Genomic DNA, 22,152 nt, shown 5'->3' on the forward strand with positions numbered 1-22,152 from the left:
AAAGAAAGATTCCTACTTTCATTGCTACCTGCTTGCTGGCTAGCCAGCTAGCCAGCCCTGTGGGCCTTGCTGCTGCTGCTGCAGCCAAAAAACAAAAGGTGGTGCTGCTGCTGCTTCTGCTGCTTCTGCTTCTGCTTGTGTCTGGCCGCTGTTGGAGCGTCCAGGCACAGGACTTCTGCTGCTGCTGACTAAATGGCCTCCTTAATTGGATCATTTGAGTAGCCAGCACACCTGTGCAGGTAGGGCATGACATGATAGGCAGCTGCCTTGATAGCGGGTGGGTGCTGAATGTTCCTAATTGACAAAATAAGATTAATGCTTATGAAGAAATATAAAATCTCATCCCTTCCCCAATATCGCGCCACACCCCTACCCCTTAATTCCCTGGTTGAACTTGATGGACATATGTCTTTTTTCGACCGTACTAACTATGTAACTATGTATCATAACATGGGGGGGGGGGGGGTCTCCTGGCTGTTCACACAGGTGTGTCATTGCTGTACATTGACCATGCATTGCTTCTGTGGTATTGCAAAGGCAAAGACAAATGCTTCCAGCCATCCATTGCACTAATGGATTGGTCATCAGCTGGCTGTCTATGTCCCGCATCAATATAGACCAAAGTACAGAGGGTTAGGCTATGCTATTGTGCACCTACCTGATGCATCAGAAGGTGCGAGGCCCTTGCTAAATTCTGTGCACAGACTTTGAGATCTATGCTTTAGACTGTATCTAAACCTGCTCCAACATGGACTGACATTCTGGCCTACTTTCAGCCGATGCGACTTGTCTGTCGCTGAACAGTCGCTTTTTATGTATTCAGCACCTATGTATAATGTTGTAAAAATGCTCTAGAAGCTAAAGTCGCAGAAATGTCACACATATTTGGCCTGCAACTTTCTGTGCGACAAATTCAGACAGGAAAAATCAGTATAAATCCTTAGAAAATTATCCCCCAGTGTCTCCATCTGCTGGCGGTATTGAATAAGCATTGCTGCACTGATGGGGTATGCATTAGACAAAAAAAAAGAAGAAAAAGAAGAATAATACGCCCAGAAAAGAGGCGAAAAGGAGAAAAACGTAAAAAAACGTGAAAAAAAAGTAAGAGGAAGAGAAGGGAAAAAAAGGTGGAAATGGGTTTAAAAGTGATTTCGGCGGAGAAATATATATATATATATATATATATATATATATATATATATACGCGCACACACACACATATATATAAACGTATTCTCCGTTGAGATATTGCAGCCGCTGCTGTGTCCAGGCCCAGGAGCCTTAGCACTGTGCTGTGATGTCACTCAATACCACTGACATCACTAGGTGTAAACAACATCTCTCCTTTGCTGTGTATGTGACTATGGAGCTGTTTGGTGATGTCGTCTATTATGGCCTTCATAGAAGCAACAGGAGATTGTTGCATCCATCTAGAACCCTCAGAACTACAGTGCTATGATGTCACTCACTTCCACAGGCCTTGCAGAGTATAAACAACAACAACCCAGCTTTGTTGTGTATGTAACCATAGGGATTTGTGATGTCACCTAGAACCTTCACAGCAGCGACAGCTTTATGAGGAGCATCAGCACTGCTCTGCCTGAGCAGAACCATCACCGCCATAGGTTGTCAAATAACCCGGATTTAACCCATACAGGTAAGTCCAATGGGGTGCAGGCATGTCCTCTATGCTTACAGCTTCCCGTGGGTGTTGGTTTGATACCGTTTGGGGACAGCCAAGGAGGCATCTGCAGGCAACAAAGGTAGGTGTGTGCTTGTGTGTGTGTTTCCTATGCAGATCCTAAGCCCAGTGTCACATGCAAGTAGGAGGAGTAAGAAGGGTTCCTGGCAAATCCGGGTTATGGATTGCATTTAAAAAGGCCCCGTGGGAGTGCAATGGGCCCCTGTCTTGCTGCTTAGCAATAATGGTATGGGTTTAGGTTCTGCTGTGTGTACTGGTGGTTGACTGCCCCCCAGCCCAGAGTGTGCATGGAAAATTGTCTGGCAGCCTCCCTGACAGCAAGCAGTGATAGTGCCCATGAAGGGCACCTTGTTGGGCCCGCCCCTTTCACGGTTATCGCTTCTCGGCCTTTTGGCTAAGATCAAGTGTAGTATCTGTTCTTATCAGTTTAATATCTGATACGTCCCCTATCTGGGGACCATATATTAAATGGATTTTTGAGAACGGGGGCCGATTTCGAAGCTTGCTTCCGTCGCCCTATGCATTGACCCGATATGGCAGTATCTTCGGGTACAGTGCACCACCCCCTTACAGGGTTAAAAAGAAAGATTCCTACTTTCATTGCTACCTGCTTGCTGGCTAGCCAGCTAGCCAGCCCTGTGGGCCTTGCTGCTGCTGCTGCAGCCAAAAAACAAAAGGTGGTGCTGCTGCTGCTTCTGCTGCTTCTGCTTCTGCTTGTGTCTGGCCGCTGTTGGAGCGTCCAGGCACAGGACTTCTGCTGCTGCTGACTAAATGGCCTCCTTAATTGGATCATTTGAGTAGCCAGCACACCTGTGCAGGTAGGGCATGACATGATAGGCAGCTGCCTTGATAGCGGGTGGGTGCTGAATGTTCCTAATTGACAAAATAAGATTAATGCTTATGAAGAAATATAAAATCTCATCCCTTCCCCAATATCGCGCCACACCCCTACCCCTTAATTCCCTGGTTGAACTTGATGGACATATGTCTTTTTTCGACCGTACTAACTATGTAACTATGTATCATAACATGGGGGGGGGGGGTCTCCTGGCTGTTCACACAGGTGTGTCATTGCTGTACATTGACCATGCATTGCTTCTGTGGTATTGCAAAGGCAAAGACAAATGCTTCCAGCCATCCATTGCACTAATGGATTGGTCATCAGCTGGCTGTCTATGTCCCGCATCAATATAGACCAAAGTACAGAGGGTTAGGCTATGCTATTGTGCACCTACCTGATGCATCAGAAGGTGCGAGGCCCTTGCTAAATTCTGTGCACAGACTTTGAGATCTATGCTTTAGACTGTATCTAAACCTGCTCCAACATGGACTGACATTCTGGCCTACTTTCAGCCAATGCGACTTGTCTGTCGCTGAACAGTCGCTTTTTATGTATTCAGCACCTATGTATAATGTTGTAAAAATGCTCTAGAAGCTAAAGTCGCAGAAATGTCACACATATTTGGCCTGCAACTTTCTGTGCGACAAATTCAGACAGGAAAAATCAGTATAAATCCTTAGAAAATTATCCCCCAGTGTCTCCATCTGCTGGCGGTATTGAATAAGCATTGCTGCACTGATGGGGTATGCATTAGACGAAAAAAAAGAAGAAAAAGAAGAATAATACGCCCAGAAAAGAGGCGAAAAGGAGAAAAACGTAAAAAAACGTGAAAAAAAAGTAAGAGGAAGAGAAGGGAAAAAAAGGTGGAAATGGGTTTAAAAGTGATTTCGGCGGAGAATATATATATATATATATATATATATATATATATATATACGCGCACACACACACATATATATAAACGTATTCTCCGTTGAGATATTGCAGCCGCTGCTGTGTTCAGGCCCAGGAGCCTTAGCACTGTGCTGTGATGTCACTCAATACCACTGACATCACTAGGTGTAAACAACATCTCTCCTTTGCTGTGTATGTGACTATGGAGCTGTTTGGTGATGTCGTCTATTATGGCCTTCATAGAAGCAACAGGAGATTGTTGCATCCATCTAGAACCCTCAGAACTACAGTGCTATGATGTCACTCACTTCCACAGGCCTTGCAGAGTGTAAACAACAACAACCCAGCTTTGTTGTGTATGTAACCATAGGGATTTGTGATGTCACCTAGAACCTTCACAGCAGCGACAGCTTTATGAGGAGCATCAGCACTGCTCTGCCTGAGCAGAACCATCACGGCCATAGGTTGTCAAATAACCCGGATTTAACCCACACAGGTAAGTCCAATGGGGTGCAGGCATGTCCTCTATGCTTACAGCTTCCCGTGGGTGTTGGTTTGATACCGTTTGGGGACAGCCAAGGAGGCATCTGCAGGCAACAAAGGTAGGTGTGTGCTTGTGTGTGTGTTTCCTATGCAGATCCTAAGCCCAGTGTCACATGCAAGTAGGAGGAGTAAGAAGGGTTCCTGGCAAATCCGGGTTATGGATTGCATTTAAAAAGGCCCCGTGGGAGTGCAATGGGCCCCTGTCTTGCTGCTTAGCAATAATGGTATGGGTTTAGGTTCTGCTGTGTGTACTGGTGGTTGACTGCCCCCCAGCCCAGAGTGTGCATGGAAAATTGTCTGGCAGCCTCCCTGACAGCAAGCAGTGATAGTGCCCATGAAGGGCACCTTGTTGGGCCCGCCCCTTTCACGGTTATCGCTTCTCGGCCTTTTGGCTAAGATCAAGTGTAGTATCTGTTCTTATCAGTTTAATATCTGATACGTCCCCTATCTGGGGACCATATATTAAATGGATTTTTGAGAACGGGGGCCGATTTCGAAGCTTGCTTCCGTCGCCCTATGCATTGACCCGATATGGCAGTATCTTCGGGTACAGTGCACCACCCCCTTACAGGGTTAAAAAGAAAGATTCCTACTTTCATTGCTACCTGCTTGCTGGCTAGCCAGCTAGCCAGCCCTGTGGGCCTTGCTGCTGCTGCTGCAGCCAAAAAACAAAAGGTGGTGCTGCTGCTGCTTCTGCTGCTTCTGCTTCTGCTTGTGTCTGGCCGCTGTTGGAGCGTCCAGGCACAGGACTTCTGCTGCTGCTGACTAAATGGCCTCCTTAATTGGATCATTTGAGTAGCCAGCACACCTGTGCAGGTAGGGCATGACATGATAGGCAGCTGCCTTGATAGCGGGTGGGTGCTGAATGTTCCTAATTGACAAAATAAGATTAATGCTTATGAAGAAATATAAAATCTCATCCCTTCCCCAATATCGCGCCACACCCCTACCCCTTAATTCCCTGGTTGAACTTGATGGACATATGTCTTTTTTCGACCGTACTAACTATGTAACTATGTATCATAACATGGGGGGGGGGGGGTCTCCTGGCTGTTCACACAGGTGTGTCATTGCTGTACATTGACCATGCATTGCTTCTGTGGTATTGCAAAGGCAAAGACAAATGCTTCCAGCCATCCATTGCACTAATGGATTGGTCATCAGCTGGCTGTCTATGTCCCGCATCAATATAGACCAAAGTACAGAGGGTTAGGCTATGCTATTGTGCACCTACCTGATGCATCAGAAGGTGCGAGGCCCTTGCTAAATTCTGTGCACAGACTTTGAGATCTATGCTTTAGACTGTATCTAAACCTGCTCCAACATGGACTGACATTCTGGCCTACTTTCAGCCGATGCGACTTGTCTGTCGCTGAACAGTCGCTTTTTATGTATTCAGCACCTATGTATAATGTTGTAAAAATGCTCTAGAAGCTAAAGTCGCAGAAATGTCACACATATTTGGCCTGCAACTTTCTGTGCGACAAATTCAGACAGGAAAAATCAGTATAAATCCTTAGAAAATTATCCCCCAGTGTCTCCATCTGCTGGCGGTATTGAATAAGCATTGCTGCACTGATGGGGTATGCATTAGACGAAAAAAAAGAAGAAAAAGAAGAATAATACGCCCAGAAAAGAGGCGAAAAGGAGAAAAACGTAAAAAAACGTGAAAAAAAGTAAGAGGAAGAGAAGGGAAAAAAAGGTGGAAATGGGTTTAAAAGTGATTTCGGCGGAGAAATATATATATATATATATATATATATATATATATATATATATACGCGCACACACACACATATATATAAACGTATTCTCCGTTGAGATATTGCAGCCGCTGCTGTGTCCAGGCCTAGGAGCCTTAGCACTGTGCTGTGATGTCACTCAATACCACTGACATCACTAGGTGTAAACAACATCTCTCCTTTGCTGTGTATGTGACTATGGAGCTGTTTGGTGATGTCGTCTATTATGGCCTTCATAGAAGCAACAGGAGATTGTTGCATCCATCTAGAACCCTCAGAACTACAGTGCTATGATGTCACTCACTTCCACAGGCCTTGCAGAGTGTAAACAACAACAACCCAGCTTTGTTGTGTATGTAACCATAGGGATTTGTGATGTCACCTAGAACCTTCACAGCAGCGACAGCTTTATGAGGAGCATCAGCACTGCTCTGCCTGAGCAGAACCATCACCGCCATAGGTTTTCAAATAACCCGGATTTAACCCACACAGGTAAGTCCAATGGGGTGCAGGCATGTCCTCTATGCTTACAGCTTCCCGTGGGTGTTGGTTTGATACCGTTTGGGGACAGCCAAGGAGGCATCTGCAGGCAACAAAGGTAGGTGTTTGCTTGTGTGTGTGTTTCCTATGCAGATCCTAAGCCCAGTGTCACAGGCAAGTAGGAGGAGTAAGAAGGGTTCCTGGCAAATCCGGGTTATGGATTGCATTTAAAAAGGCCCCGTGGGAGTGCAATGGTCCCCTGTCTTGCTGCTTAGCAATAATGGTATGGGTTTAGGTTCTGCTGTGTGTACTGGTGGTTGACTGCCCCCCAGCCCAGAGTGTGCATGGAAAATTGTCTGGCAGCCTCCCTGACAGCAAGCAGTGATAGTGCCCATGAAGGGCACCTTGTTGGGCCCGCCCCTTTCACGGTTATCGCTTCTCGGCCTTTTGGCTAAGATCAAGTGTAGTATCTGTTCTTATCAGTTTAATATCTGATACGTCCCCTATCTGGGGACCATATATTAAATGGATTTTTGAGAACGGGGGCCGATTTCGAAGCTTGCTTCCGTCGCCCTATGCATTGACCCGATATGGCAGTATCTTCGGGTACAGTGCACCACCCCCTTACAGGGTTAAAAAGAAAGATTCCTACTTTCATTGCTACCTGCTTGCTGGCTAGCCAGCTAGCCAGCCCTGTGGGCCTTGCTGCTGCTGCTGCAGCCAAAAAACAAAAGGTGGTGCTGCTGCTGCTTCTGCTGCTTCTGCTTCTGCTTGTGTCTGGCCGCTGTTGGAGCGTCCAGGCACAGGACTTCTGCTGCTGCTGACTAAATGGCCTCCTTAATTGGATCATTTGAGTAGCCAGCACACCTGTGCAGGTAGGGCATGACATGATAGGCAGCTGCCTTGATAGCGGGTGGGTGCTGAATGTTCCTAATTGACAAAATAAGATTAATGCTTATGAAGAAATATAAAATCTCATCCCTTCCCCAATATCGCGCCACACCCCTACCCCTTAATTCCCTGGTTGAACTTGATGGACATATGTCTTTTTTCGACCGTACTAACTATGTAACTATGTATCATAACATGGGGGGGGGGGGTCTCCTGGCTGTTCACACAGGTGTGTCATTGCTGTACATTGACCATGCATTGCTTCTGTGGTATTGCAAAGGCAAAGACAAATGCTTCCAGCCATCCATTGCACTAATGGATTGGTCATCAGCTGGCTGTCTATGTCCCGCATCAATATAGACCAAAGTACAGAGGGTTAGGCTATGCTATTGTGCACCTACCTGATGCATCAGAAGGTGCGAGGCCCTTGCTAAATTCTGTGCACAGACTTTGAGATCTATGCTTTAGACTGTATCTAAACCTGCTCCAACATGGACTGACATTCTGGCCTACTTTCAGCCGATGCGACTTGTCTGTCGCTGAACAGTCGCTTTTTATGTATTCAGCACCTATGTATAATGTTGTAAAAATGCTCTAGAAGCTAAAGTCGCAGAAATGTCACACATATTTGGCCTGCAACTTTCTGTGCGACAAATTCAGACAGGAAAAATCAGTATAAATCCTTAGAAAATTATCCCCCAGTGTCTCCATCTGCTGGCGGTATTGAATAAGCATTGCTGCACTGATGGGGTATGCATTAGACGAAAAAAAAGAAGAAAAAGAAGAATAATACGCCCAGAAAAGAAGCGAAAAGGAGAAAAACGTAAAAAAACGTGAAAAAAAAGTAAGAGGAAGAGAAGGGAAAAAAAGGTGGAAATGGGTTTAAAAGTGATTTCGGCGGAGAATATATATATATATATATATATATATATATATATATATATATATATATATATACGCGCACACACACACATATATATAAACGTATTCTCCGTTGAGATATTGCAGCCGCTGCTGTGTCCAGGCCCAGGAGCCTTAGCACTGTGCTGTGATGTCACTCAATACCACTGACATCACTAGGTGTAAACAACATCTCTCCTTTGCTGTGTATGTGACTATGGAGCTGTTTGGTGATGTCGTCTATTATGGCCTTCATAGAAGCAACAGGAGATTGTTGCATCCATCTAGAACCCTCAGAACTACAGTGCTATGATGTCACTCACTTCCACAGGCCTTGCAGAGTGTAAACAACAACAACCCAGCTTTGTTGTGTATGTAACCATAGGGATTTGTGATGTCACCTAGAACCCAGCGACAGCTTTATGAGGAGCATCAGCACTGCTCTGCCTGAGCAGACCCATCACCGCCATAGGTTGTCAAATAACCCGGATTTAACCCACACAGGTAAGTCCAATGGGGTGCAGGCATGTCCTCTATGCTTACAGCTTCCCGTGGGTGTTGGTTTGATACCGTTTGGGGACAGCCAAGGAGGCATCTGCAGGCAACAAAGGTAGGTGTGTGCTTGTGTGTGTGTTTCCTATGCAGATCCTAAGCCCAGTGTCACATGCAAGTAGGAGGAGTAAGAAGGGTTCCTGGCAAATCCGGGTTATGGATTGCATTTAAAAAGGCCCCGTGGGAGTGCAATGGGCCCCTGTCTTGCTGCTTAGCAATAATGGTATGGGTTTAGGTTCTGCTGTGTGTACTGGTGGTTGACTGTCCCCCAGCCCAGAGTGTGCATGGAAAATTGTCTGGCAGCCTCCCTGACAGCAAGCAGTGATAGTGCCCATGAAGGGCACCTTGTTGGGCCCGCCCCTTTCACGGTTATCGCTTCTCGGCCTTTTGGCTAAGATCAAGTGTAGTATCTGTTCTTATCAGTTTAATATCTGATACGTCCCCTATCTGGGGACCATATATTAAATGGATTTTTGAGAACGGGGCCGATTTCGAAGCTTGCTTCCGTCGCCCTATGCATTGACCCGATATGGCAGTATCTTCGGGTACAGTGCACCACCCCCTTACAGGGTTAAAAAGAAAGATTCCTACTTTCATTGCTACCTGCTTGCTGGCTAGCCAGCTAGCCAGCCCTGTGGGCCTTGCTGCTGCTGCTGCTGCAGCCAAAAAACAAAAGGTGGTGCTGCTGCTGCTTCTGCTGCTTCTGCTTCTGCTTGTGTCTGGCCGCTGTTGGAGCGTCCAGGCACAGGACTTCTGCTGCTGCTGACTAAATGGCCTCCTTAATTGGATCATTTGAGTAGCCAGCACACCTGTGCAGGTAGGGCATGACATGATAGGCAGCTGCCTTGATAGCGGGTGGGTGCTGAATGTTCCTAATTGACAAAATAAGATTAATGCTTATGAAGAAATATAAAATCTCATCCCTTCCCCAATATCGCGCCACACCCCTACCCCTTAATTCCCTGGTTGAACTTGATGGACATATGTCTTTTTTCGACCGTACTAACTATGTAACTATGTATCATAACATGGGGGGGGGGGGGGTCTCCTGGCTGTTCACACAGGTGTGTCATTGCTGTACATTGACCATGCATTGCTTCTGTGGTATTGCAAAGGCAAAGACAAATGCTTCCAGCCATCCATTGCACTAATGGATTGGTCATCAGCTGGCTGTCTATGTCCCGCATCAATATAGACCAAAGTACAGAGGGTTAGGCTATGCTATTGTGCACCTACCTGATGCATCAGAAGGTGCGAGGCCCTTGCTAAATTCTGTGCACAGACTTTGAGATCTATGCTTTAGACTGTATCTAAACCTGCTCCAACATGGACTGACATTCTGGCCTACTTTCAGCCGATGCGACTTGTCTGTCGCTGAACAGTCGCTTTTTATGTATTCAGCACCTATGTATAATGTTGTAAAAATGCTCTAGAAGCTAAAGTCGCAGAAATGTCACACATATTTGGCCTGCAACTTTCTGTGCGACAAATTCAGACAGGAAAAATCAGTATAAATCCTTAGAAAATTATCCCCCAGTGTCTCCATCTGCTGGCGGTATTGAATAAGCATTGCTGCACTGATGGGGTATGCATTAGACGAAAAAAAAGAAGAAAAAGAAGAATAATACGCCCAGAAAAGAGGCGAAAAGGAGAAAAACGTAAAAAAACGTGAAAAAAAAGTAAGAGGAAGAGAAGGGAAAAAAAGGTGGAAATGGGTTTAAAAGTGATTTCGGCGGAGAAATATATATATATATATATATATATATATATATATATATATATATATATATATACGCGCACACACACACATATATATAAACGTATTCTCCGTTGAGATATTGCAGCCGCTGCTGTGTCCAGGCCCAGGAGCCTTAGCACTGTGCTGTGATGTCACTCAATACCACTGACATCACTAGGTGTAAACAACATCTCTCCTTTGCTGTGTATGTGACTATGGAGCTGTTTGGTGATGTCGTCTATTATGGCCTTCATAGAAGCAACAGGAGATTGTTGCATCCATCTAGAACCCTCAGAACTACAGTGCTATGATGTCACTCACTTCCACAGGCCTTGCAGAGTGTAAACAACAACAACCCAGCTTTGTTGTGTATGTAACCATAGGGATTTGTGATGTCACCTAGAACCTTCACAGCAGCGACAGCTTTATGAGGAGCATCAGCACTGCTCTGCCTGAGCAGAACCATCACCGCCATAGGTTTTCAAATAACCCGGATTTAACCCACACAGGTAAGTCCAATGGGGTGCAGGCATGTCCTCTATGCTTACAGCTTCCCGTGGGTGTTGGTTTGATACCGTTTGGGGACAGCCAAGGAGGCATCTGCAGGCAACAAAGGTAGGTGTTTGCTTGTGTGTGTGTTTCCTATGCAGATCCTAAGCCCAGTGTCACATGCAAGTAGGAGGAGTAAGAAGGGTTCCTGGCAAATCCGGGTTATGGATTGCATTTAAAAAGGCCCCGTGGGAGTGCAATGGGCCCCTGTCTTGCTGCTTAGCAATAATGGTATGGGTTTAGGTTCTGCTGTGTGTACTGGTGGTTGACTGCCCCCCAGCCCAGAGTGTGCATGGAAAATTGTCTGGCAGCCTCCCTGACAGCAAGCAGTGATAGTGCCCATGAAGGGCACCTTGTTGGGCCCGCCCCTTTCACGGTTATCGCTTCTCGGCCTTTTGGCTAAGATCAAGTGTAGTATCTGTTCTTATCAGTTTAATATCTGATACGTCCCCTATCTGGGGACCATATATTAAATGGATTTTTGAGAACGGGGGCCGATTTCGAAGCTTGCTTCCGTCGCCCTATGCATTGACCCGATATGGCAGTATCTTCGGGTACAGTGCACCACCCCCTTACAGGGTTAAAAAGAAAGATTCCTACTTTCATTGCTACCTGCTTGCTGGCTAGCCAGCTAGCCAGCCCTGTGGGCCTTGCTGCTGCTGCAGCCAAAAAACAAAAGGTGGTGCTGCTGCTGCTTCTGCTTCTGCTTGTGTCTGGCCGCTGTTGGAGCGTCCAGGCACAGGACTTCTGCTGCTGCTGACTAAATGGCCTCCTTAATTGGATCATTTGAGTAGCCAGCACACCTGTGCAGGTAGGGCATGACATGATAGGCAGCTGCCTTGATAGCGGGTGGGTGCTGAATGTTCCTAATTGACAAAATAAGATTAATGCTTATGAAGAAATATAAAATCTCATCCCTTCCCCAATATCGCGCCACACCCCTACCCCTTAATTCCCTGGTTGAACTTGATGGACATATGTCTTTTTTCGACCGTACTAACTATGTAACTATGTATCATAACATGGGGGGGGGGGGGGTCTCCTGGCTGTTCACACAGGTGTGTCATTGCTGTACATTGACCATGCATTGCTTCTGTGGTATTGCAAAGGCAAAGACAAATGCTTCCAGCCATCCATTGCACTAATGGATTGGTCATCAGCTGGCTGTCTATGTCCCGCATCAATATAGACCAAAGTACAGAGGGTTAGGCTATGCTATTGTGCACCTACCTGATGCATCAGAAGGTGCGAGGCCCTTGCTAAATTCTGTGCACAGACTTTGAGATCTATGCTTTAGACTGTATCTAAACCTGCTCCAACATGGACTGACATTCTGGCCTACTTTCAGCCGATGCGACTTGTCTGTCGCTGAACAGTCGCTTTTTATGTATTCAGCACCTATGTATAATGTTGTAAAAATGCTCTAGAAGCTAAAGTCGCAGAAATGTCACACATATTTGGCCTGCAACTTTCTGTGCGACAAATTCAGACAGGAAAAATCAGTATAAATCCTTAGAAAATTATCCCCCAGTGTCTCCATCTGCTGGCGGTATTGAATAAGCATTGCTGCACTGATGGGGTATGCATTAGACGAAAAAAAAGAAGAAAAAGAAGAATAATACGCCCAGAAAAGAGGCGAAAAGGAGAAAAACGTAAAAAAACGTGAAAAAAAAGTAAGAGGAAGAGAAGGGAAAAAAAGGTGGAAATGGGTTTAAAAGTGATTTCGGCGGAGAAATATATATATATATATATATATATATATATATATATATATATACGCGCACACACACACATATATATAAACGTATTCTCCGTTGAGATATTGCAGCCGCTGCTGTGTCCAGGCCCAGGAGCCTTAGCACTGTGCTGTGATGTCACTCAATACCACTGACATCACTAGGTGTAAACAACATCTCTCCTTTGCTGTGTATGTGACTATGGAGCTGTTTGGTGATGTCGTCTATTATGGCCTTCATAGAAGCAACAGGAGATTGTTGCATCCATCTAGAACCCTCAGAACTACAGTGCTATGATGTCACTCACTTCCACAGGCCTTGCAGAGTGTAAACAACAACAACCCAGCTTTGTTGTGTATGTAACCATAGGGATTTGTGATGTCACCTAGAATTTTCACAGCAGCGACAGCTTTATGAGGAGCATCAGCACTGCTCTGCCTGAGCAGAACCATCACCGCCATAGGTTGTCAAATAACCCGGATTTAACCCACACAGGTAAGTCCAATGGGGTGCAGGCATGTCCTCTATGCTTACAGCTTCCCGTGGGTGTTGGTTTGATACCGTTTGGGGACAGCCAAGGAGGCATCTGCAGGCAACAAAGGTAGGTGTGTGCTTGTGTGTGTGTTTCCTATGCAGATCCTAAGCCCAGTGTCACATGCAAGTAGGAGGAGTAAGAAGGGTTCCTGGCAAATCCGGGTTATGGATTGCATTTAAAAAGGCCCCGTGGGAGTGCAATGGGCCCCTGTCTTGCTGCTTAGCAATAATGGTATGGGTTTAGGTTCTGCTGTGTGTACTGGTGGTTGACTGCCCCCCAGCCCAGAGTGTGCATGGAAAATTGTCTGGCAGCCTCCCTGACAGCAAGCAGTGATAGTGCCCATGAAGGGCACCTTGTTGGGCCCGCCCCTTTCACGGTTATCGCTTCTCGGCCTTTTGGCTAAGATCAAGTGTAGTATCTGTTCTTATCAGTTTAATATCTGATACGTCCCCTATCTGGGGACCATATATTAAATGGATTTTTGAGAACGGGGGCCGATTTCGAAGCTTGCTTCCGTCGCCCTATGCATTGACCCGATATGGCAGTATCTTCGGGTACAGTGCACCACCCCCTTACAGGGTTAAAAAGAAAGATTCCTACTTTCATTGCTACCTGCTTGCTGGCTAGCCAGCTAGCCAGCCCTGTGGGCCTTGCTGCTGCTGCTGCAGCCAAAAAACAAAAGGTGGTGCTGCTGCTGCTTCTGCTGCTTCTGCTTCTGCTTGTGTCTGGCCGCTGTTGGAGCGTCCAGGCACAGGACTTCTGCTGCTGCTGACTAAATGGCCTCCTTAATTGGATCATTTGAGTAGCCAGCACACCTGTGCAGGTAGGGCATGACATGATAGGCAGCTGCCTTGATAGCGGGTGGGTGCTGAATGTTCCTAATTGACAAAATAAGATTAATGCTTATGAAGAAATATAAAATCTCATCCCTTCCCCAATATCGCGCCACACCCCTACCCCTTAATTCCCTGGTTGAACTTGATGGACATATGTCTTTTTTCGACCGTACTAACTATGTAACTATGTATCATAACATGGGGGGGGGGGGTCTCCTGGCTGTTCACACAGGTGTGTCATTGCTGTACATTGACCATGCATTGCTTCTGTGGTATTGCAAAGGCAAAGACAAATGCTTCCAGCCATCCATTGCACTAATGGATTGGTCATCAGCTGGCTGTCTATGTCCCGCATCAATATAGACCAAAGTACAGAGGGTTAGGCTATGCTATTGTGCACCTACCTGATGCATCAGAAGGTGCGAGGCCCTTGCTAAATTCTGTGCACAGACTTTGAGATCTATGCTTTAGACTGTATCTAAACCTGCTCCAACATGGACTGACATTCTGGCCTACTTTCAGCCGATGCGACTTGTCTGTCGCTGAACAGTCGCTTTTTATGTATTCAGCACCTATGTATAATGTTGTAAAAATGCTCTAGAAGCTAAAGTCGCAGAAATGTCACACATATTTGGCCTGCAACTTTCTGTGCGACAAATTCAGACAGGAAAAATCAGTATAAATCCTTAGAAAATTATCCCCCAGTGTCTCCATCTGCTGGCGGTATTGAATAAGCATTGCTGTACTGATGGGGTATGCATTAGACGAAAAAAAAGAAGAAAAAGAAGAATAATACGCCCAGAAAAGAGGCGAAAAGGAGAAAAACTTAAAAAAACGTGAAAAAAAAGTAAGAGGAAGAGAAGGGAAAAAAAAGGTGGAAATGGGTTTAAAAGTGATTTCGGCGGAGAAATATATATATATATATATATATATATATATATATATATATATACGCGCACACACACACATATATATAAACGTATTCTCCGTTGAGATATTGCAGCCGCTGCTGTGTCCAGGCCCAGGAGCCTTAGCACTGTGCTGTGATGTCACTCAATACCACTGACATCACTAGGTGTAAACAACATCTCTCCTTTGCTGTGTATGTGACTATGGAGCTGTTTGGTGATGTCGTCTATTATGGCCTTCATAGAAGCAACAGGAGATTGTTGCATCCATCTAGAACCCTCAGAACTACAGTGCTATGATGTCACTCACTTCCACAGGCCTTGCAGAGTGTAAACAACAACAACCCAGCTTTGTTGTGTATGTAACCATAGGGATTTGTGATGTCACCTAGAACCTTCACAGCAGCGACAGCTTTATGAGGAGCATCAGCACTGCTCTGCCTGAGCAGAACCATCACCGCCATAGGTTGTCAAATAACCCGGATTTAACCCACACAGGTAAGTCCAATGGGGTGCAGGCATGTCCTCTATGCTTACAGCTTCCCGTGGGTGTTGGTTTGATACCGTTTGGGGACAGCCAAGGAGGCATCTGCAGGCAACAAAGGTAGGTGTGTGCTTGTGTGTGTGTTTCCTATGCAGATCCTAAGCCCAGTGTCACATGCAAGTAGGAGGAGTAAGAAGGGTTCCTGGCAAATCCGGGTTATGGATTGCATTTAAAAAGGCCCCGTGGGAGTGCAATGGGCCCCTGTCTTGCTGCTTAGCAATAATGGTATGGGTTTAGGTTCTGCTGTGTGTACTGGTGGTTGACTGCCCCCCAGCCCAGAGTGTGCATGGAAAATTGTCTGGCAGCCTCCCTGACAGCAAGCAGTGATAGTGCCCATGAAGGGCACCTTGTTGGGCCCGCCCCTTTCACGGTTATCGCTTCTCGGCCTTTTGGCTAAGATCAAGTGTAGTATCTGCATTTGGTCTGGTCGGAAGGTGTCTGTGGTACCCCGCTTCTCGGCCTTGGGGGATTGTCTCTCCTTACGGAGGGACTTCACCCCCTTGCTGCTATTGGGGAGCGGGCTTAGTCCACGGACAACGGGTTGCGATCCCCCTGTCTCTGGGACCTTGTGTCTCAGAAGGCATTTTCGGTACGTTGAGCGTTACCTGTAGCTTCGGAAGCACCTAGGGTACCCCCGACCTCTGCCTTGGGTAAGGGTTCCGCTTTTATAGCGGGATTCCGAGCCCCTGCTGCTATTGGGGAAGGGGCTTAGTCCCTGGGTGTGGAAGATGCCGTTCTCCTGGGCTTTCCCCTCTGGGGAAATGTCGATGCGAAATACCATCCGCATAGAGGTGTCGGAGAGCCATCGTCAGTTGAAGAACCTCCGCTTCATTGCGGAGGTGATTCTTCTTGACTACTTCCGCCTCAATAGGGAGGACATCCTGTGTCTAAATGACCAGGAAAGCCGTGGCCTGTATACCGTCACCTTCACGGCCACGGCGTGTTGCGATAACATCTATGCAACCTTGTCTGGTGCGGACCAGAGGGACGATCGACTCGACGGTCTTTCGTTCCAGTTCCTCTATGGTGAGGAACATATACCGTTGGTGGTGGCTATGCACAGCCCTCATGTGACCACGGAGGATATAGCCACTTTTCTTCGGCGATACTGCGAAGAGGTGCGATTCGCAAACAAAATCTTGAACTCCGTGCGGTTCTGGAACGGCAAGAGGAAGTTCTGGGTCAAGCTCCGTAAGGATCCCGGTGGTATTGGGGGTCTTTGCCATCCGCCCCCAAATTTTGCCATCGGGAGAGTTCGGGGCTTCCTGTTCTATCCTCAAATGCCTATGTATTGCCGAAATTGCTTGAGGTTTGGCCACACCCAGGAGACCTGCGGCGCGGAGCGTGTGATTCGCTGCAATAGGTGTGGCCAAGAAGGTCACATAGCCTCAAGATGTAGCCATACGATAAGGTGCAACCTCTGCGGAGAGGAAAATCACGATTTTAATTCCTGTCCCCATAAAGCAAAAACTACGATGGGTGGGTCAAGGCTGGGCCCACCCAAAGAGGGGACAGGACAAAAGACGTCCTTTTTTAAGATGCCCAAACCCCAGATGGCAGGTACTGATGGGTCCAGGCCCAAGACCTCTGGTGCTCCATCGGGGGGCCCACCGGTGGTAGTGCTAGGGGGAGGCCATGGGGATTCCACGAAGCCCGGGCGGGTGATCGAGTTTACTGCCCGGGAAATTGAAAGACGTCGATCGACTTCCTACCTGGCTCAAGAGCCCGCCGAAACTTCTGAAGGGGGCTCACCTGTGGCGGGTGGCAGCCGACGGGCCTCGGTGGGGGCAAAAGTGGACCCAAAATTGCAGCATAAGCCAGGTACTGGCTTGGCCCAGGGTCGCCCTGCTCCGGACGAAGAGGCCCCGGTGAAAGCCCGCCGGAAGGGGAGCCAGGTGGCCAGGTCTGAGCCCGGTCCTGTTACTCCGCCTATACAGGACAGGGCCAAGAAGACAAGTGGCGCCAAACCAGGGTTTGCTGCCCCGCCAGCAGTGGACCCGGTGGGTAAAACTGGCCATCGTCGATCGATGGGGAAGTTGGAGCAACAGTCCTCAGCAACGCTTGCTGGGGAACAAGCGATGAAAACTTCCCAAGGTAGCGGCAAAGGTTCCGGAAAAGAGGCCTCACAGGCCCCTGTGCAGCAGTTCCAGTCGTCAAATGATGAAAGAAGACGCAGATCCATCAGCCGGGGGCCAGAGATTACATCGAGTGAGAGCAACACAGAGGATATGGACAGCAGTGTGACATTTAAAAGACAAAGAGAAGAAGAAGAGGAAGACATTCAAAGGAAAGCGGCGTGCCGTAGTTCGGACGAGAGCGAGCTCAGGGTCGGGGCATCATCGATCTCAAGCTCCGACCCTCAGAACATCAAGGAGCTGATGACCCCGCAGGCGGGGGATGACGGTACGCAGCTTATTATTGACTTTGATTCTCCAAGCACGGACTCTCCATAAACTATGCCTATCCCTGTAAAAATTGCCTCACTCAATGTGAGGTCCTTAAAGAGCCCTGATCGCAGGGCTGCTTTATTTTCTTATCTAGAGACATGTGACTTTGACCTTTGCCTGCTACAAGAATGTGGAATCCCTAGTAAAATGGACTATAAAGACTTAAAAGAAGACTGGAAGCTGGGCCCATCCATATGGTCCGGTGCAAATGACTGTCGTTCTGTGGGTGTTGGGCTGCTCTGCCGAGGCCAGTCCTTTTCTATTCATACAGTAACTGAGATTGTGCCTGGCAGAGCTCTTTTAATTCATCTATATTTTAATGGACTTTTAATTCGTGTTTTAAATGTGTATGCCCCTCCTGATAAACAGGAGCGGGCAGAACTATTTGAAATTTTACCACTGTTTTGTGTTGGGTCTTCCCCCCTGCTGGTGGGAGGTGATTTTAACTGCATACGTGATGGGGAACACCGGCAGGGTGGGGATATTAATCGTAAAGACCGCACTTCTTACCTGCTTAAAAATTTTATTGATGATTTTAATTTGAAAGATTGCTGGAAGGATCTCTTGCCGGAGGACCCAGGCGCCACATGGTCCAATGGAAGAGTGAGCTCCAGAATCGATTTTATTTTTTCCTCTAGAGCTTTTAAACCCCTGAAATGCACGCTCGAGCAGAATATCTTCTCTGATCATAAGCTCCTCTTGGTGGGCCTGGAGCTAGAGGGGGAGCAAAAAGCAAAAAGGGGCCTCTGGAGATTAAACACCACACTCCTAGAGGACCCTGAGATAAAAGAGGAGTTTGTGCGGACCTACCAATGCTGGCAATCACAAAGAAAACCCCACGAGCCTATGCTGCACTGGTGGGAGGGCACCAAATCTAAAATCAGATTTTTTTTTATCAAAGCAGGTAAGAAGAAGGCAAAAATGGAAAAACAGTGGTTTTATGTTCTTAACATGCGTTTAAATGTACTTTTTAAATTGAAAGAAGCTGGTATGGATGTAGAAAATGATATTTTAAACCTTAAAACTGAAATAAAACATGCCATAGAAAAGAAAGGGAAACAAATCATTTTTAACTCACATGTGCAGCACCTGGAGGAGGGCGAGAAATGTTCCCGTTTCTTTTTTAAAAAAGTGATGAATAGGAGGGATATCATCCAAAACCTTGAGGGTGAATCCACTCCAAAAGGCATGTTAGATGCAGTTTTTAACTTCTACCAGCTTCTTTTTAATAAGAAAGATCTTAATCCATCCTTTTTAGAACATGTTCTTAATTCCCTTGATTTTAAGCTAGATGTTTTAGACCAGGAGGTTTTATCCCGTGATCTTAACTTAGATGAACTTTTATTTGTTTTTAAAAGTTTTTCTAGTGGGAAGGCCCCTGGGGAAGATGGTTTACCCATCGAATTTTATTTAGCTTTTTGGGATATTTTAAAGGATGATATGGTTTTATTGTATAAAGAAACTTTTATTGTTAATGAACTTCCCCCTTCCTGGAGGAGGGGGATTGTATCATTACTTTTTAAAAAGGGTGAAAAGGATATGCTAAAAAATTGGCGCCCCATCACACTTTTAAATGTCGATTATAAAGTTTTAGCCAAGTTATTAGCTGTCCGTTTTAAACCTTTTATTCATAAATTAATTCACCCAAATCAGGTTTGTGGGGTACCTGGAAGGTCTATAGCTGAATCCCTAAATATTTTAAGAGATGTTTTATGGTATTTTAAGGATAGAAATCAAACTGTAGCAATTTTATCCTTAGACTTTGAAAAAGCCTTTGATAGGGTCTCCCATGAATACCTGTTTTTAGTTCTTAAAAAGATGGCAGTGCCTGAAACGATTTTAAGCCGAATCATGCTTTTATACCGATCCTGTTTTAGTCAAGTCTCTGTTAATGGCTTTTTAACCAGCGGTGTTCCTCTTTTATCAGGTGTCAAACAGGGCTGCCCCCTGTCCCCACTCCTTTTTATTTGCGCAATCGAACCACTGATGGCCCTCCTCAGAAAAGACCGGGTAGTAAGAGGCGTACCGATACCTGGTGGAGGAGGGACCCATCTAAAGGTGTTGGGGTACATGGATGATGTCACCATACTGTGCCCGGACTCTCCATCCATGAGGGGGGCATTGAGGAACACCAGCTATTTCTGCGAGGTCTCTGGTTTTAAGCTAAACACAGATAAATGTGACTGTTTTTATATTGGCTCCTGGGATTCATCCATCACCCCAGGAGTCACAATGCAACAGGATCAAATTAAAGTTTTAGGTATTGTTTTTAACCAGGTCAATGATGGGAGCCCTAACTGGGATTCAGCTATAGCTAAGATGGAGAAGAAGATTTTAATGTGGAATCTTAGAAACCTTACCATGGAGGGGAAGATTTTAATAATAAAGATGGTTTTACTCCCTATTATGCTATACATTGCCATGGTATTTCCTCCATCTATTTTATACATTAAAAAAGTAACTAGAATTGTTTTTTCTTTTTTATGGGGTTCAAAAATGGAGAAATTAAAGCGTGATTTTATGTACAAAAGTAAAGATAATGGCGGGAAAGATGTTCCTAACCTTTTTACTTTCTTTTACATAAAGTATTTCTGTTTCTGTTTTAAAATTATTAAATCCGATGGCATTTTTAGCTGCTTTTTAAGGTACGCTGCGGGCATGGTTTTTAAAAGATGGTTGCGCATCCCTCTGAACGCTCCGGTGCTTCTGTGTCCCCCAAAACATTATGTGGTGTTGGAAAAGACAGTCAGGCTCCTAGGTCTCCAAGATTTGGAGCCTGACATACTGGGGGACCAGAGAAAGGTATCAAAGGTCCTCAGGCGGAGTGAGGTTACCCTGGCAGTGTCCAATTTCACACAGGCAAGATCCAAAAAGGTATGGCGGAACGTGTACGGGAAGTTTCTGGCGAATGTACACAGGGATCTTGCCTGGGCAATCGTCCACCAGTGCCTCCCTACTCGTGAGTTCCAGCACAGGCGAGGACTGGTGGCGAGAGCCAAGTGCCCGAGAGATGGCTGCGGAGTGGACGAAACGGTGCTGCACATATTTTGGAACTGCCCTTTTGCACGGGAGCTTTGGAGGAAGGTAGGCCCACTTTTGAAGTGGGCCTGCGGCCTAAAAGATTTTAATCACGAATGTGTCTTTTACGGTCTTTTTAACTGCCCCAATTTTAAACAGCAGATGATCTGCTGGATGATTATTAATTGTTTTAAAAATGCCATCTGGAAAGTTAGGAACATCTTACTTTTTAAACATGATTTTATTGATGTTAAAAACTGTATAAAGCTGGCCCTGAGTGAGATGTACATCTATTACCTAAGAGACAAGAAACAGTTGGGGGCCAGCGAGGCAGCATCCATGTGGTGTCTGCCTCTATGGAACGAAATAACAGTATAATCAGTTTTTATGACATTTGTATAATGTTTTATCCTGCCATTTTTATTTTTTCTCCTTTTATTACTGGTTTTATTATTTGTATTTTAAAACTTTTGTGAACCTTTTATTATTTTGCATTTTAAATTTTGTATGGTTTCTTATTTATTCAATAAAATTTTGTTGAAACCTTATCTGTTCTTATCAGTTTAATATCTGATACGTCCCCTATCTGGGGACCATATATTAAATGGATTTTTGAGAACGGGGGCCGATTTCGAAGCTTGCTTCCGTCGCCCTATGCATTGACCCGATATGGCAGTATCTTCGGGTACAGTGCACCACCCCCTTACAGGGTTAAAAAGAAAGATTCCTACTTTCATTGCTACCTGCTTGCTGGCTAGCCAGCTAGCCAGCCCTGTGGGCCTTGCTGCTGCTGCAGCCAAAAAACAAAAGGTGGTGCTGCTGCTGCTTCTGCTGCTTCTGCTTCTGCTTGTGTCTGGCCCCTGTTGGAGCGTCCAGGCACAGGACTTCTGCTGCTGCTGACTAAATGGCCTCCTTAATTGGATCATTTGAGTAGCCAGCACACCTGTGCAGGTAGGGCATGACATGATAGGCAGCTGCCTTGATAGCGGGTGGGTGCTGAATGTTCCTAATTGACAAAATAAGATTAATGCTTATGAAGAAATATAAAATCTCATCCCTTCCCCAATATCGCGCCACACCCCTACCCCTTAATTCCCTGGTTGAACTTGATGGACATATGTCTTTTTTCGACCGTACTAACTATGTAACTATGTAACATAACATGGGGGGGGGGGGTCTCCTGGCTGTTCACACAGGTGTGTCATTGCTGTACATTGACCATGCATTGCTTCTGTGGTATTGCAAAGGCAAAGACAAATGCTTCCAGCCATCCATTGCACTAATGGATTGGTCATC

The 22,152-nt window shown here is 46.0% G+C and overlaps 7 non-coding genes and 1 pseudogene across 7 annotated transcripts; all 8 read left to right on the forward strand.

The window, feature by feature from the left end:
• The first annotated feature begins 2,076 nt into the window (after nt 1–2,076).
• LOC130311105 (U2 spliceosomal RNA) lies at nt 2,077–2,267 on the forward strand. The gene has a single exon (XR_008859545.1). It is a non-coding gene; the product is annotated as a U2 spliceosomal RNA (small nuclear RNA).
• Nucleotides 2,268–4,352: 2,085 nt separating this feature from the next.
• Nucleotides 4,353–4,543, forward strand: LOC130311106 (U2 spliceosomal RNA). Its single transcript, XR_008859546.1, has one exon. It is a non-coding gene; the product is annotated as a U2 spliceosomal RNA (small nuclear RNA).
• A 2,090-nt stretch (nt 4,544–6,633) lies between these two features.
• Nucleotides 6,634–6,824, forward strand: LOC130311107 (U2 spliceosomal RNA). Its single transcript, XR_008859547.1, has one exon. It is a non-coding gene; the product is annotated as a U2 spliceosomal RNA (small nuclear RNA).
• A 2,092-nt stretch (nt 6,825–8,916) lies between these two features.
• On the forward strand, nt 8,917–9,106 carry LOC130311148 (U2 spliceosomal RNA). The gene has a single exon (XR_008859586.1). It is a non-coding gene; the product is annotated as a U2 spliceosomal RNA (small nuclear RNA).
• Nucleotides 9,107–11,211: 2,105 nt separating this feature from the next.
• Nucleotides 11,212–11,402, forward strand: LOC130311108 (U2 spliceosomal RNA). The gene has a single exon (XR_008859548.1). It is a non-coding gene; the product is annotated as a U2 spliceosomal RNA (small nuclear RNA).
• Nucleotides 11,403–13,482: 2,080 nt separating this feature from the next.
• LOC130311109 (U2 spliceosomal RNA) lies at nt 13,483–13,673 on the forward strand. Its single transcript, XR_008859549.1, has one exon. It is a non-coding gene; the product is annotated as a U2 spliceosomal RNA (small nuclear RNA).
• Nucleotides 13,674–15,764: 2,091 nt separating this feature from the next.
• LOC130311202 (U2 spliceosomal RNA) lies at nt 15,765–15,982 on the forward strand (annotated as a pseudogene).
• Nucleotides 15,983–21,371: 5,389 nt separating this feature from the next.
• Nucleotides 21,372–21,557, forward strand: LOC130311166 (U2 spliceosomal RNA). The gene has a single exon (XR_008859604.1). It is a non-coding gene; the product is annotated as a U2 spliceosomal RNA (small nuclear RNA).
• Nucleotides 21,558–22,152: the final 595 nt, after the last annotated feature.

The sequence above is a fragment of the Hyla sarda genome, unplaced genomic scaffold (assembly GCF_029499605.1).
Source record: "Hyla sarda isolate aHylSar1 unplaced genomic scaffold, aHylSar1.hap1 scaffold_162, whole genome shotgun sequence".
Lineage (NCBI taxonomy): Eukaryota > Metazoa > Chordata > Amphibia > Anura > Hylidae > Hyla > Hyla sarda.